Source organism: Pseudophryne corroboree, chromosome 3 (assembly GCF_028390025.1).
Source record: "Pseudophryne corroboree isolate aPseCor3 chromosome 3, aPseCor3.hap2, whole genome shotgun sequence".
In the NCBI taxonomy this organism is placed as follows: Eukaryota; Metazoa; Chordata; class Amphibia; order Anura; family Myobatrachidae; genus Pseudophryne; species Pseudophryne corroboree.
The window spans coordinates 510,916,640-510,934,002 of NC_086446.1; the positions used below are offsets into that span (position 1 = coordinate 510,916,640).

The 17,363-nt window shown below is 47.3% G+C and overlaps 1 pseudogene; it reads right to left on the reverse strand.

Moving 5' to 3' along the window:
- Nucleotides 1-16,584: 16,584 nt before the first annotated feature.
- Nucleotides 16,585-16,704, reverse strand: LOC134898502 (5S ribosomal RNA; annotated as a pseudogene).
- Nucleotides 16,705-17,363: the final 659 nt, after the last annotated feature.

The following is a 17,363-nucleotide window of genomic DNA, read 5'->3' on the forward strand; positions in this document are numbered from 1 at the left end:
TTCATATCCAACTTTGAATGCTGCCTCATCATGTAATTTGTCCAATATGGCAGCATGTGTGTGATAAAAAAAGAGTGATGCCCAGTAACAGTGTATTCATGTCGGACCTTGGTGGTCATTCCGAGTTGATCGCACGTAGCAACTTTTTGCTGCTTGTGCGATTAACTTGACACCGCCTATGGGGGAGTGTATTTTAGCATAGCAGGGCTGCGATCGCTTGTGCAGCCCTGCTATGCTAAAAAAGTTTCCTGTAAAACAAGACCAGGGTCAGACCTACTTACCCTGTGCGATGGATCCAGCGACGAAGGTCCAGTGATTGACGTCAGACATCTGCCCTCCAAACGCCTGAACACGTCTGTGTTCGGATCTCCACACCCAGAAAACGGTGAGTAGATGCCCCGAAAATGCCTCCCCACCGTTAATCTTCTTGCGATCCCCGCTGCGATCACTTTCAGCGCTGGCGGGGTCGCTGCCCGGCGATGACCATCGTGAGGTAATGATGTGCGGGCGCCACGCAGCCACAATCCCAACCCGTCCGCACCGCAGCGAAGAACCGCTGCGTGCGAACTGGTCGGAATGACCCCCCTTGTCCAATCTGACTGCTAGGTATGTAGATGATTTGACAATGGTCTTGTTGCCTTGTACTTGGACCAAATTGCAGGATCGGCCTTTGTGTGGACAGCGTAGACCCTCATCATACAGCCAGAGGTGTAACTAAGGGGGGTAGAGCAGGGCATGTGCCCTGGGCGCCTTGGCAGGCCCAGCAGAGGGGGGCACCGCTGGCAGCCAGGGCATCATGCCCACTCGCCCCCATTACTGTTCCTCTGCCTGCGGCCAGTCCCCCATCCTGCTGCTATGTGATAATGAGGGCAGGAGAGCGCAGCGTCTCTCCTATCCCTCAATGTCTGGTGACGGACGGTCCAGTGCAGCGGGGCGAGTCTCCTTGGTTTGGTAGCCAATCAGAGCTCGCGACCGGCTTCTGATTGGCTGCCGGTCCGCGAGCTCTGATTGGCTAACGAACCGGCGCCAAGAAGATACCCGCAGCTGGAGAGCAGACCAGACTTCATGGTGCGTTAAGGCCGGGCAGGGGAGGCGCTGCGGCGGTGAGTTGGGCAGTGGGGAGGGGGGTAATCTGGCAGTGGCACTGTGGGGCATTGTGTATCTGGCAGTGGCACTGTGGGGTAATGTGTATCTGGCACTGTGGGGTAATATGTATCTGGCACTGTGGGGCAATGTGTATCTGGCACTGTGGGGCAATGTGTATCTGGCACTGTGGGATAATATGTATCTGGCACTGTGGGGTAATAATAGGATTTTAGTACCTACCTGTAAATCCTTTTCTCCTAGTCCGTAGAGGATGCTGGGGACTCCAAAAGGACCATGGGGTATAGACGGGATCCGCAGGAGCTTGGGCACACTAAGAAGACTTTTACTGGGTGTGAACTGGCTCCTCCCTCTATGCCCCTCCTCCAGACCTCAGTTATAGGAACTGTGCCCAGGAGAGACGGACATTTCGAGGAAAGGATTTTTGTTTAAACTAAGGGCGAGAAACCTACCAGCCCACACCACAAACATACCGTACAACCGGAGTAACAGTAAACCAGATAACAGTATGAATTAACAACAGCAACAAGCTGAAAATAACTAATACACAACCCGCGTGTAAACAAATTTAACCAGTAATAATACACTGCAAGTAACAGTCCGCACTGGGATGGGCGCCCAGCATCCTCTACGGACTAGGAGAAAAGGATTTACCGGTAGGTACTAAAATCCTATTTTCTCTTACGTCCTAGAGGATGCTGGGGACTCCAAAAGCACCATGGTGTCTATACCAAAGCTCCAGAACGGGCGGGAGAGTGCGGACGACTCTGCAGCACCGATTGAGCAAACATGAGGTCCTCATCAGCCAGGGTATCAAACTTGTAAAACTTAGCAAAGGTGTTTGAACCCGACCACGTAGCTGCTCGGCAAAGCTGAAGTGCCGAGACCCCTCGGGCAGCCGCCCAAGACGAGCCCACTTTTCTGGTAGAATGGGCCTTTACTGACTTCGGCAATGGTAGCCCAGCCGAAGAATGAGCTTGCTGAATCGTATTACAAATCCAGCGAGCAATAGTTTGCTTAGAAGCAGGATTTCCAATCTTGTTGGAAGCATACAGGACAAACAGAGCCTCTGTTTTCCTGGTAAGAGCCATTCTGGTGACATAAATTTTCAAAGCTCTTACGACATCAAGAAACTTTGGAACCGCCACAGCATCTGTAGCCACAGGCACCATAATAGGCAGAAATTGTTGACGAGTCCTCAATTCTGCTCTATCCGAATGGAAGATCAAATATGGACTCTTGTGAGATAAGGCCGCCAACTCTGACACTCGACTGCAGACGCCAGAGCCAAAAGCATGACCACCTTCCAAGTGACAAACTTTAACTCAACCTTACGCAAAGGTTCAAACCAGTGAGACATAAGAAACTGCAAGACCACTTCAAGATCCCACGGCGCCACAGTTGGCACAAATGGAGGATGGATATGCAGCACTCCCTTCACAAAAGTCTGAACCTCTGGAAGGACGGGCAATTCCTTTTGAAAGAAAATAGATAAAGGCAAAATCTGCACTTTGATGGAACCCGAATTCAGGCCTGCATCGACGCCTGCCTGCAAAAAATGGAGAAACCGACCCAAGTGAAATTCCTCCGCAGGAGCAGTTTTGGTTTCACACCACGAAACATACTTTCTCCAAATACGGTGATAATGTTTTGCCGTAACCTCCTTCCTAGCCTTAAGGAGAGTGGGGATGATCTCCCCAGGAATACCTTTTCGAGCTAAGATTTGGCGCTCAACTTCCACGCCGTCAAACGCAGCCGCGGTAAGTCCGGAAACATGCAGGGCCCCTGCAGTAACAAGTCCTCTCTTAGAGGAAGCGGACAAGGATCTTCCACAAGCAATTCCCGAAGATCCGGATACCAGGCCCTGCGTGGCCAGTCTGGAACGACTAGAATCGCCTGAACCCTTGTTCGTCGTATGATCCCCAGAACCTTTGGAATGAGAGGAAGCGGAGGGAACACATATACCGACTGAAAGACCCACAGAGTTACCAGGGCGTCCAGTGCACTGGCTTGGGGGTCTCTTGACCTGTAACAATACCTCAGAAGCTTCTTGTTGAGGCGAGACGCCATCATGTCTATCAGAGGAATTCCCCAACGCCCCGTCACTTCTGCAAATACCTCTTGGTGAAGAGCCCACTCTCCCGGATAGAGATCGTGTCTGCTGAGGAAGTCTGCTTCCCAGTTGTCCACACCCGGGAGGAAGACTGCTGACAGAGCGCTCACGTGCTGTTCCGCCCAGCGAAGGATTCTTGTGGCTTCCGCCATAGCCGCCTTGCTCCGCCTTGGCGGTTTACGTACGCCACCGCTGTTATGTTGTCCGACTGGATCAGGACAGGACGACCCTGAAGAAAGCTCTTTGCTTGTAGCAGGCCGTTGTAAATGGCTCTTAACTCGAGAACATTTATGTGGAGACAAGATTCCTGGTTTGACCATTTGCCCTGGAAATTTCTTCCTTGCGTGACTGCACCCCAGGCTCGGAGACTTGCATCTGTTGTCAGCAGGACCCAGTCCTGGATTCCGAATTGGCGTCCCTCTAGAAGGTGAGAGCTTTGTAGCCACCACAGGAGAGAAATCCTGGCCCTGGAAGATAGACTTATTTTCCGGTGCATGTGCAGGTGAGACCCGGACCATTTGTTCAGCAGATCCCACTGAAACACCCAGGCATGAAACCTGCCAAACGGAATGGCTTCGTAAGTCGCAACCATCTTCCCCAGAACCCGAGTACATTGATGAATCGACACACTTGTCGGTCTCAGAAGCTCCCTGACCATTGTCTGTATTTCCAGAGCTTTGTCTTCCGGAAGAAACACTCTCTGTAACTCCGTGTCTAGAATCATGCCCAGAAAGGGCAGCCGAGTGGCCGGGATCAACTGAGACTTTGGCAAATTAAGAACCCAACCGTGTTGTCGCAGAACCGACAGAGACAGATCCACATTTCATAACAGCTGTTCCTTGGACCTCGCCTTTATCAGGAGATCGTCCAAGTACGGGATAATTGTAACCCCTTGCTTGCGAAGGAGAACCATCATTTCTGCCATGACCTTGGTGAAAATCCTCGGGGCCGTGGATAGCCCAAACGGCAACGTCTGAAATTGGTAATGACAATCCTGCATCGCAAATCTCAGGAAGGCCTGATGCGGAGGATATATCGGGACGTGTAAGTAGGCATCCTTTATGTCGACTGACGCCATAAAATCCCCCCCTTCTAGGCTGGAGATCACAGCTCGAAGAGATTCCATCTTGAACTTGAAAACTTTCAAGTATGGATTGAGGGAGTTTAGGTTCAGAATCGGTCTGACCGAACCGTCCGGCTTCGGTAAAACAAAGAGGCTCGAATAGAACCCCTCCCCCCGTTGGGACGGGGGAACGGGAACAATGACTCTCTGTTGACACAACTTTTGTATCGCAGCATTTACCACATCTCTTTCCGGAAGAGACACTGGCAAGGCCGAAATGAAAAAGCGGTGAGGGGGCATCTCCTGAAACTCCAGCTTGTATCCCTGAGACACTATGTCTAGGACCCAAGGATCCAGGCCTGATTGAACCCAGACCTGACTGAAGATCCGTAGACGGCCCCCACCGGCCCGGACTCCCGCAGGGGAGCCCCAGCGTCATGCGGTGGACTTGGTAGAGGCGGGGGAGGACTTTTGGTCCTGGGCGCCTGATACTGCAGGCGACTTCCTTTCCCTTCCTCTACCCATTGAAGCGAGGAAGGACGAGCCTTTTCCTCGCTTGCATTTATTGGGTCGAAAGGACTGCATCTGCTGATGGGGTGCCTTTTTCTGTTGTGTGGGAACATAAGGAAGAAAAGATGACTTACCCGCAGTCGCGGTAGACACCAGGTCAGCCAGGCCGTCACCAAACAAGACACTACCTTTGAAGGGAAGAGCTTCCATATTTTTCTTGGAGTCGGCATCAGCATTCCATTGATGAATCCACAGCGCCCTCCTGGCCGAGACCGCCATGGCATTGGCTCTTGATCCCAAGAGACCAACATCCCTCGCCGCATCCTTCAGGTAATCTACAGCGTCCTTGATATAACCAAGAGTCAAAAGAAGCTAAATTATCAGCCCATTTAGCAATAGCACTGCTCACCCATACCGACGCCACAGCAGGTCTGAGCAATGCACCCGTATTAACGAAAATGGCCTTCAAAGACGTTTCTAGCTTGCGATCCGCCGGATCCTTGAGAGCTGCCGTGTCAGGGGACAGAAGCGCCACCTTCTTAGACAAACGGGATAGAGCCTTGTCGACATTCGGAGACGACTCCCATTTTTCCCTGTCATCAGAGGGGAAAGGATACGCCATGAAAATTCTCTTGGGAATCTGCCATCTCTTGTCTGGTGACTCCCAAGCCTTTTCACAAAGAGCATTCATTTCATGAGAGGGGGGGAACTTCACCTCAGGTCTTTTCCCTTTAAATAAACAAATCCTTGTTTCCTGCACCGCAGGTTCGTCAGAGATACGTAAAACATCTTTAATAGCCACAATCATGTACTGAATACTCTTAACTAGCCTTGGGTGTAAAGTAGCCTCATTGAAATCGACATCGGAATCAGAATCCGTGTCGGTATCCGTATCTACCATCTGGGTAAACGAACGCCTTTGTGACCCTGAAGGGGTCTGCACCTGAGTCAAAGCATCCTCCATGGATTTCCTCCATACTTGTGTCTGAGACTCAGATTTATCCAACCTCTTGGACAATGAGGCCACATTTGCATTAAGTGCACTTAACATAGTAACCAAATCAGGTGTCAGTAAAACTCAGCCTCAGACATGCCGACACATAGTACCGACACACCCACACACACACTGCCCAAACCAGGGGACAGACCCACAGGGAAGCCTGGAGAGAGAAACACAGAGGGAGTATGCCAGCTCACACCTCAGCGCCCATATATCACACCAATATAATAAATGATGATAGCGCTGCCCTTCATTATAAACAAGCACCAGTTTATCTGTGCCCCCCCATTTTGCTCCCTTTTACTTGAATGGAGCCTGGAGGTCCCGGGCCAGCGTCTCATGCAGCGGCTATGAATGAGAGAAAATGGCGCTGGTGAGCTGTGCGGCTAAGCCCCGCCCCTTCCCGGTGCGCTTCAGTCTCGCAAAAATTCAAATCTGTTATGCTGGCGGGGGTATGAAAAACGGTGCCCGGGCACCGAATATGCCTGTCTGCCAGCTTACAATGACCCCAGTAACATGCTGCCCAGGGCGCTCCCCCCCCCCAGCGCCCTGCACCCGCAAGTGCCGTTGGTGAAGTGTGTGGGAGCATGGAGCGCAGCGCTACCGCTGCGCTGCTACCTCGTTACTGAAGTCTTCTGCCGTCTGATGTCTTTGGATCTTCTCATACTCACCCGGCTTCTTTCTTCTGGCTTCTGTGAGGGGGTGACGGCGCGGCTCCGGGAACAAGCAGCTAGGCGAACCAATTGATCGAACCCTCTGGAGCTAATGGTGTCCAGTAGCCTAAGTAGAAGTAGGTCTGACTTCTCTCCCCTCAGTCCCACGATGCAGGGAGCCTGTAGCCAGCAGGTCTCCATGAAAATAAAAAACCTAACAAAAGACTTTTCTAGAGAAACTCAGTAGAGCTCCCCTAGTGTGTGTCCAGTCACAAAGTCTAACTGAGGTCTGGAGGAGGGGCATAGAGGGAGGAGCCAGTTCACACCCAGTAAAAGTCGTTTTAGTGTGCCCAAGCTCCTGCGGATCCCGTCTATACCCCATGGTCCTTTTGGAGTCCCCAGCATCCTCTAGGACGTAAGAGAAATGTATCTGGCACTGTGGGGGTAATGTGTATCTGGCACTGTGGGATAATATGTATCTGGCACTGTGGGGTAATGTGTATCTGGCACTGTGGGGTAATGTGTATCTGGCACTGTGGGGTAATGTGTATCTGGCACTGTGGGGCAATGTGTATCTGGCACTGTGGGGTAATGTGTATCTGGCACTGTGGGGCAATGTGTATCTGGCACTGTGGGATAATATGTATCTGGCACTGTGGGGTAATGTGTATCTGGCACTGTGGGGTAATGTGTATCTGGCACTGTGGGGTAATGTGTATCTGGCACTGTGGGGCAATGTGTATCTGGCACTGTGGGGTAATGTGTATCTGGCACTGTGGGGCAATGTGTATCTGGCACTGTGGGATAATATGTATCTGGCACTGTGGGGTAATGTGTATCTGGCACTGTGGGGTAATGTGTATCTGGTACACTGTGTACTGTGTAAAAAGAGGACTCTGCCTGCGTACTGTGTAAAAAGGGGACTCTGCCTGCGTACTGTGTAAATAGGGGACTCTACTGCCATAATGTGCAAAAATTGAAAGGTGTGCTGAGAGACGACACAAGGGGTAGGTGATAGTGTGCTGAGAGACGACACAAGGGGTAGATGATAGTGTGCTGAGAGACGACACAAGGGGGGAGGTGATAGTGTGCTGAGAGGCGACACAGAGGGTAGGTGATAGTCATGTTGGCACGCCCCATTTTCAGTGGTCACCCCCCTTGAGGTAAGTGACCACGCCCCTTTTTACGGAGCGCGCACGTACTTTCCTTTAGATTATTTTTTTTTGGGGGGGGACACCACTCTTCATCTTGCCCTGGGCTCCGAAAACCCTAGTTACACCTCTGCATACAGCACAAATGAAAGTGACAGGGATTGTTTAGGGGTTTAAGATATTTTGCACACCTGCTTCTACACCCCAATCAGAAACTAGAGATGTGCACCGGAAATTTTTCGGGTTTTGGTTTTGGGTTCGGTTCCGCGGCCGTGTTTTGGGTTCGAACGCGTTTTGGCAAAACCTCACCGAATTTTTTTTGTCGGATTCGGGTGTGTTTTGGATTCGGGTGTTTTTTTCAAAAAACCCTAAAAAACAGCTTAAATCATAGAATTTGGGGGTCATTTTGATCCCAAAGTATTATTAACCTCAATAACCATAATTTCCACTCATTTTCAGTCTATTCTGAACACCTCACACCTCACAATATTATTTTTAGTCCTAAAATTTGCACCGAGGTCGCTGGATGACTAAGCTCAGCGACCCAAGTGGCCGACACAAACACCTGGCCCATCTAGGAGTGGCACTGCAGTGTCACGCAGGATGGCCCTTCCAAAAAACACTCCCCAAACAGCACATGACGCAAAGAAAAAAAGAGGCGCAATGAGGTAGCTGTGTGACTAAGCTCAGCGACCCAAGTGGCCGACACAAACACCTGGCCCATCTAGGAGTGGCACTGCAGTGTCAGGCAGGATGGCCCTTCCAAAAAATACTCCCCAAACAGCACATGACGCAAAGAAGAAAAAAAAGAGGCGCAATGAGGTAGCTGTGTGAGTAAGCTAAGCGACCCTAGTGGCCGACACAAACACCTGGCCCATCTAGGAGTGGCACTGCAGTGTCACGCAGGATGGCCCTTCCAAAAAACACTCCCCAAACAGCACATGACGCAAAGAAAAAAAGAGGCGCAATGAGGTAGCTGTGTGAGTAAGCTCAGCGACCCTAGTGGCCGACACAAACACCTGGCCCATCTAGGAGTGGCACTGCAGTGTCAGGCAGGATGGCCCTTCCAAAAAACACTCCCCAAACAAAACATGACGCAAAGAAAAAAAGAGGCGCAATGAGGTAGCTGTTGTGACTAAGCTCAGCGACCCTAGTGGCCGACACAAACACCTGGCCCATCTAGGAGTGGCACTGCAGTGTCACGCAGGATGGCCCTTCCAAAAAACACTCCCCAAACAGCACATGACGCAAAGAAAAATTAAAGAAAAAAGAGGTGCAAGATGGAATTGTCCTTGGGCCTTCCCACCCACCCTTATGTTGTATAAACAGGACATGCACACTTTAACCAACCCATCATTTCAGTGACAGGGTCTGCCACACGACTGTGACTGAAATGACGGGTTGGTTTGGACCCCCACCAAAAAAGAAGCAATTAATCTCTCCTTGCACAAACTGGCTCTACAGAGGCAAGATGTCCACCTCATCATCATCCTCCGATTCATCACCGTGTACATCCCCCTCCTCACAGATTATCAATTCGTCCCCACTGGAATCCACCATCACAGCTCCCTGTGTACTTTGTGGAGGCAATTGCTGCTGGTGAATGTCTCCATGGAGGAATTTATTATAATTCATTTTAATGAACATCATCTTCTCCACATTTTCTGGAAGTAACCTCGTACGCCGATTGCTGACAAGGTGAGCGGCGGCACTAAACACTCTTTCGGAGTACACACTTGTGGGAGGGCAACTTAGGTAGAATAAAGCCAGTTTGTGCAAGGGCCTCCAAATTGCCTCTTTTTCCTGCCAGTATACGTACGGACTGTCTGACGTGCCTACTTGGATGCGGTCACTCATATAATCCTCCACCATTCTTTCAATGGGGAGAGAATCATATGCAGTGACAGTAGACGACATGTCCGTAATCGTTGGCAGGTCCTTCAGTCCGGACCAGATGTCAGCATCAGCAGTCGCTCCAGACTGCCCTGCATCACCGCCAGCGGGTGGGCTCGGAATTCTGAGCCTTTTCCTCGCACCCCCAGTTGCGGGAGAATGTGAAGGAGGAGATGTTGACAGGTCGCGTTCCGCTTGACTTGACAATTTTCTCACCAGCAGTTCTTTGAACCCCTGCAGACTTGTGTCTGCCGGAAAGAGAGATACAACGTAGGTTTTAAATCTAGGATCGAGCACGGTGGCCAAAATGTAGTGCTCTGATTTCAACAGATTGACCACCCGTGAATCCTTGTTAAGCGAATTAAGGGCTCCATCCACAAGTCCCACATGCCTAGCGGAATCGCTCTGTGTTAGCTCCTCCTTCAATGTCTCCAGCTTCTTCTGCAAAAGCCTGATGAGGGGAATGACCTGACTCAGGCTGGCAGTGTCTGAACTGACTTCACGTGTGGCAAGTTCAAAAGGTTGCAGAACCTTGCACAACGTTGAAATCATTTTCCACTGCGCTTGAGACAGGTGCATTCCACCTCCTATATCGTGCTCAGTTGTATAGGCTTGAATGGCCTTTTGCTGCTCCTCCAACCTCTGAAGCATATAGAGGGTTGAATTCCACCTCGTTACCACTTCTTGCTTCAGATGATGGCAGGGCAGGTTCAGGCGTTTTTGGTGTTGCTCCAGTCTTCTGTACGTGGTGCCTGTACGCCGAAAGTGTCCCGCAATTCTTCTGGCCACCGACAGCATCTCTTGCACGCCCCTCTCGTTTTTTAAATAATTCTGCACCACCAAATTCAAGGTATGTGCAAAACATGGGACGTGATGGAATTTGCCCATATTTAATGCACACACAATATTGCTGGCGTTGTCCGATGCCACAAATCCACAGGAGAGTCCAATTGGGGTAAGCCATTCTGCGATGATCTTCCTCAGTTGCCGTAAGAGGTTTTTAGCTGTGTGCGTATTCTGGAAAGCGGTGATACAAAGCGTAGCCTGCCTAGGAAAGAGTTGGCGTTTGCGAGATGCTGCTACTGGTGCCGCCGCTGCTGTTCTTGCGGCGGGAGTCCATACATCTACCCAGTGGGCTGTCACAGTCATATAGTCCTGAGTCTGCCCTGCTCCACTTGTCCACATGTCCGTGGTTAAGTGGACATTGGGTACAACTGCATTTTTTAGGACACTGGTGAGTCTTTTTCTGAGGTCTGTGTACATTCTCGGTATCGCCTGCCTAGAGAAATGGAACCTAGATGGTATTTGGTACCGGGGACACAGTACCTCAAACAAGTCTATAGTTGGCTCTGCAGTAATGATGGATACCGGAACCACGGTTCTCACCGCCCAGGATGCCAAGGCCTCAGTTATCCGCTTTGCAGCAGGATGACTGCTGTGATATTTCATCTTCCTCGCAAAGGACTGTTGGACAGTCAATTGCTTGGTGGAAGTAGTAAAAGTGGTCTTACGACTTCCCCTCTGGGATGACCATCGACTCCCAGCAGCAACAACAGCAGCGCCAGCAGCAGTAGGCGTTACACGCAAGGATGCATCGGAGGAATCCCAGGCAGGAGAGGACTCGTCAGAATTGCCAGTGACATGGCCTGCAGGACTATTGGCATTCCTGGGGAAGGAGGAAATTGACACTGAGGGAGTTGGTGGGGTGGTTTGCATGAGCTTGGTTACAAGAGGAAGGGATTTACTGGTCAGTGGACTGCTTCCGCTGTCGCCCAAAGTTTTTGAACTTGTCACTGACTTATGATGAATGCGCTGCAGGTGACGTATAAGGGAGGATGTTCCGAGGTGGTTAACGTCCTTACCCCTACTTATTACAGCTTGACAAAGGCAACACACGGCTTGACAAATGTTGTCCGCATTTCTGTTGAAATACTTCCACACCGAAGAGCTGATTTTTTTGGTATTTTCACCAGGCATGTCAATGGCCATATTCCTCCCACGGACAACAGGTGTCTCCCCGGGTGCCTGACTTAAACAAACCACCTCACCATCAGAATCCTCCTGGTCAATTTCCTCCCCAGCGCCAGCAACATCCATATCCTCCTCATCCTGGTGTACTTCAACACTGACATCTTCAATCTGACTATCAGGAACTGGACTGCGGGTCCTCCTTCCAGCACTTGCAGGGGGCGTGCAAATGGTGGAAGGCGCATGCTCTTCACATCCAGTGTTGGGAAGGTCAGGCATCGCAACCGACACAATTGGACTCTCCTTGTGGATTTGTGATTTCGAAGAATGCACAGTTCTTTGCTGTGCTTTTGCCAGCTTAAGTCTTTTCATTTTTCTAGCGAGAGGCTGAGTGCTTCCATCCTCATGTGAAGCTGAACCACTAGCCATGAACATAGGCCAGGGCCTCAGCCGTTCCTTGCCACTCCATGTGGTAAATGGCATATTGGCAAGTTTACGCTTCTCCTCCGGCGATTTTATTTTAGATTTTTGAGTCCTTTTTTTACTGATATTTGGTGTTTTGGATTTTACATGCTCTGTACTATGACATTGGGCATCGGCCTTGGCAGACGACGTTGATGGCATTTCATCGTCTCGGCCATGACTAGTGGCAGCAGCTTCAGCACGAGGTGGAAGTGGATCTTGATCTTTCCCTATTTTTGGAACCTCAACATTTTTGTTCTCCATATTTTAATAGGCACAACTAAAAGGCACCTCAGGTAAACAATGGAGATGGATGGATACTAGTATACTTATGGATGACGAGCGACTGCCGACACAGAGGTAGCTACAGCCGTGGACTACCGTACTGCGTCTGCTAGTATAGACTGGATGATAATGATATAAAAAATATATATATATCACTACTGCAGGACAGGTATATATTGTATAATGACGGACCTGCTGGACACTGTCAGCACTGCAGACTCCTAAACTACTAGTATGAAGAAGATAGAGAAAAAAAAACCACCACAGGTAGGTATACAATTATGGACGAGCGACTGCCGACACAGAGGTAGCTACAGCCGTGGACTACCGTACTGCGTCTGCTAGTATAGACTGGATGATAATGATATAAAAAATATATATATATCACTACTGCAGGACAGGTATATATTGTATAATGACGGACCTGCTGGACACTGTCAGCACTGCAGACTCCTAAACTACTAGTATGAAGAAGATAGAAAAAAAAACCCACCACAGGTAGGTATACAATTATGGACGAGCGACTGCCGACACAGAGGTAGCTACAGCCGTGGACTACCGTACTGCGTCTGCTAGTATAGACTGGATGATAATGATATAAAATATATATATATATATATCACTACTGCAGGACAGGTATATATATATTGTATAATGACGGACCTGCTGGACACTGTCAGCACTGCAGACTCCTAAATTACTAGTATGAAGAAGATAGAAAAAAAAAAACCACCACAGGTAGGTATACAATTATGGACGAGCGACTGCCGACACAGAGGTAGCTACAGCCGTGGACTACCGTACTGCGTCTGCTAGTATAGACTGGATGATAATGATATAAAAAATATATATATATCACTACTGCAGGACAGGTATATATTGTATAATGACGGACCTGCTGGACACTGTCAGCACTGCAGACTCCTAAACTACTAGTATGAAGAAGATAGAAAAAAAAAACCCACCACAGGTAGGTATACAATTATGGACGAGCGACTGCCGACACAGAGGTAGCTACAGCCGTGGACTACCGTACTGCGTCTGCTAGTATAGACTGGATGATAATGATATAAAAAATATATATATATCACTACTGCAGGACAGGTATATATTGTATAATGACGGACCTGCTGGACACTGTCAGCACTGCAGACTCCTAAACTACTAGTATGAAGAAGATAGAAAAAAAAAACCCCACCACAGGTAGGTATACAATTATGGACGAGCGACTGCCGACACAGAGGTAGCTACAGCCGTGGACTACCGTACTGCGTCTGCTAGTATAGACTGGATGATAATGATATAAAAAATATATATATATCACTACTGCAGGACAGGTATATATTGTATAATGACGGACCTGCTGGACACTGTCAGCACTGCAGACTTCTAAACTACTAGTATGAAGAAGATAGAAATATAATGAATGACGGACCTGCTGGACACTGTCAGCAGAATGCGTTTATATATAGAATAAAAAAAAAAAACACCACACGAGTGTTTAACTTTTTCAGGCAGACAATATACTGGTGGTCACTGCTGGTCAGTCACACTGGCACTCTGGCAGCAAAAGTGTGCACTGTTAAATATGTACTCCTGCTATAACTGCTCCCCAGTCTCCCCCACAATTAAGCTGTGTGAGCAGTGAGCACTACTCAGCACAGTCAGATATACATAGATGATATTATCATGCAGCACACTGAGGCTGAGCACAGATATGGTATGTGACTGTGTATCGGTTTTTTTCAGGCAGAGAACGGATTATATTAAATAATAAATAAAACTGGTGGTCACTAGTATAACTATCAGCAAATCTCTGCACTCTCTGAGTACTCCTAATGCTCCAGTAAATCAAGTGTCTCACTCTCTATCTAAACGGAGAGGACGCCAGCCACGTCCTCTCCCTATCAATCTCAATGCACGTGTGAAAATGGCGGCGACGCGCGGCTCCTTATATAGAATCCGAGTCTCGCGATAGAATACGAGCCTCGCGAGAATCCGACAGCGGGATGATGACGTTCGGGCGCGCTCGGGTTAGCCGAGCAAGGCGGGAAGATCCGAGTCTGCCTCGGACCCGTGTAAAAAGCGTGAAGTTCGGGGGGGTTCGGATTCCGAGGAACCGAACCCGCTCATCTCTATCAGAAACACATGTCAAATAATGTAAAACTAATACATGAATTTAAATTATGAATCGTTCAAGTTTAATATTTGCATTCCTGAAGTATTCAGTTATGCTTGGTCTTCGGGTATTTAAATTTGATTCCTATTTGCCTTATGGATAAAAAGCAGCCAGTTACTAGTTGAAGCTGCAGCAGATATTTTTTATTTAAATAATAGCATCAGTTTGATAGTGAAATTGTATGCATAAAATTAATGAGTTTTCATGATTATGCCATCAAGTGCTCTTGCTCTCACTCCCCCACATTATAACCCATCCTCCCCCTCATTCCTAGCATTGTTAAATCTTAATGCATGTGAGTCATACCATAGGATACAGTCTGTGACAAACAGTGCAGCACAAGGACAGAGAGAGGGAAGCATTTGTGATATTGTTGTCACGGTGACAGTTATAGAATCAGAAATAGCACAGTATATTCATATGTAGCACCCTTAAGCAGAAGATATACTTTATGTATCACGCACCTGCTGAAAAGACCAAGAAGGGGAGAAAACAAAGTAAACCAATATTTCACAAAGAGTAAACACTGTATTTCTAGGTATTTTTATTACTTTTGGTTTTACCTTGTATCTGGAACTACAGGTTAAGAACAATCTTATAAAAAAAAGCAAAAAATAGCGCCACTTGTGGTAGGTTAGCCCTCACAAATATGTACAATGTATGTCCAAATTTACACTCCCTTGGTACAAAGGGTGTCAGCAGGCCCCTAAATAAAAACAGCAGTGGTAAATTGCTGTAAGAAGTGTTATAAAAACCAAAATATGGGCACGAGCGACCAATGGTGTCTATAGTAAAGGAACGTAAAAAGATTTTATATATATATAAAAAAAATGCATATTTATTTTACACGATTTAAAAAATGGTAATACACTTTAGTTTAAGAAAAAATGCTCAAACATAAGAATTCATATAAAATGGACAAAATTTTGATTAAAAAGAAAAATATAAAAGTACAAGGTGCACATCGATTAGTAGTATATGTATATAAAGTGCTTATCTTAGGTACAGGAGGTTGATCTGGGAAAGATCATGGAATGCCCAACGCGTTTCGTCCTTCAGGACTTCATCAAGGGTAGTGTGGTACTGGGACAGGGCTCCAATTTATACCACTGTCAATTAGAAGACTATGTGTGACATCACTTCCTCCCACAGTGATGCTTGGGGAAAGCAACAATCTTCGTGTGTTTCAAATTTAAACAAATTAAATATGGGTGATATAAATGTCTTAAAACAAAGCTAATCATTAACACCAAATTATAAAACGAGTGGTTTGGTGAGTGTAATCGATTGATTGTTCACAAATATACTGGCAGCAAGTACTTCCGCCCCACTTCCTGTGGTGTAACGGGCTCTTCTGCGCTTGCGCCCGCTCTTGTGTACGTGCTCAGGTGATGGAAGTCTCTTCAAGGGCCCTTCTGCGCTTGCGCCTGCTCCCGCGAAGGGTATCACGTCCCGGAAGTTACAATACTCTCGCCGGATGTCACGTTCGCGTCGTCACGTTGCGTATGGGAACCCGGAAGCTCTGTACATCGTGGAACGCATTCTGGGATCGGAACTCTCTGCGCGTCACTTCCTTTAGGAATTCCATTCAGCGGATGATATCCGGGATCTAGTCTTGAGACGCACGTGAACCGCAAATAGTGTTTCTGACAGCATTCCTTCAATAATGGGTCCCAATGGCAAATCATTATTTCTTTTTGAGATTATAGTCTGTGACTTCTTCATTTGGACAATATATGAGTATAAAGTTTTCCAGAAAACATATGGAGGAAATAAAAAATATATATATTACCAGAAAATCATGACGGACTTATTTATAACCAGATATGTATTCATTTCAATCAGAGAGATTGCCAATGTTGTATACGTAAAATATTAATAAAAGATATTAATAAAAAATATATAATATATATATATATATATATATATATATATAATAAATATATAATATATAAATTATGTTAAGAAAATAATTGTTAAAGTGCCTGTGCTAAATCTCTTATATCACTTAGGTATTTTTAATTTGTGCGAGAGTGTGAGTGCTGCGTTAATGTGTCTTGTAAGTAGTGCATTGGATAATATCCATACATCATAAGAGAAAGGTGAAGCCCAGAGGTGTTTAGGGGTTGTGTGAGTGAATGGTGATGAATTATTTGGTTTACAGCTGTTTCACTGGTTTAGGAACTCTTATGTGCATGCACTGTTTCTACAGCACCTAGTCTTCTCCGGAGGTCGCCCTCCTTGATACTGGCCAGGCCCATAAAAATGCTTAGCTTCCACGATCGGACGAGAGTGGGCGTTCCATTTTGGTATGGCTGTAGTCTACTTAGCACCAGTTCACCAGAGGTTTTTTCACAACTGAAATATAACCTAGAAATAAGAATAAAGCGCCATTCCCAAACACCACAGTGTTTATTAGGGGGGGGAGAGGGGGGGGGGGGGTTATCAAGAAATATTTAAGGATTTAAAGTAAAGGAGAAATTTCATAGCTTTCGTTGAAACCAGCCGGATGCATCGTCCTCAATTGAAATATCCAAAACATTTCCCTTCTGGATAGCAGATTCGCCAGATCGCCACTTCTTTCGCCAAGTGTGACATGTTCTATGGCTTTGTATGTTAAGGCCTCAGGATTGGAGTTATGGTATAACAGGAAATGCTTAGAAACTGCATGTGTTTCCACCTTATTTTTGATGTTCCGAACGTGCTCTTGGATCCTCAGTTTTAGCTGTCTCTTTGTCTTCCCAATATATTTTTTACCACAATCACATTCCAGAAGGTAAATCACAGAGGTTGAATTGCAGTTCATGTATTCTTTTATCTTGAATTCTTTCATATCACCTGTTGCAGAGAAAGTCTTCCGGTTTGGATGTAAATACTTGCAGATGTTACAGTGTCCACACTTATAACTACCTACACACCTGATGAGGGGTTCTTTCTTGTTGTTTACGGATCTCAGCATGCTTGGTGCCACTAAGTCCTTAA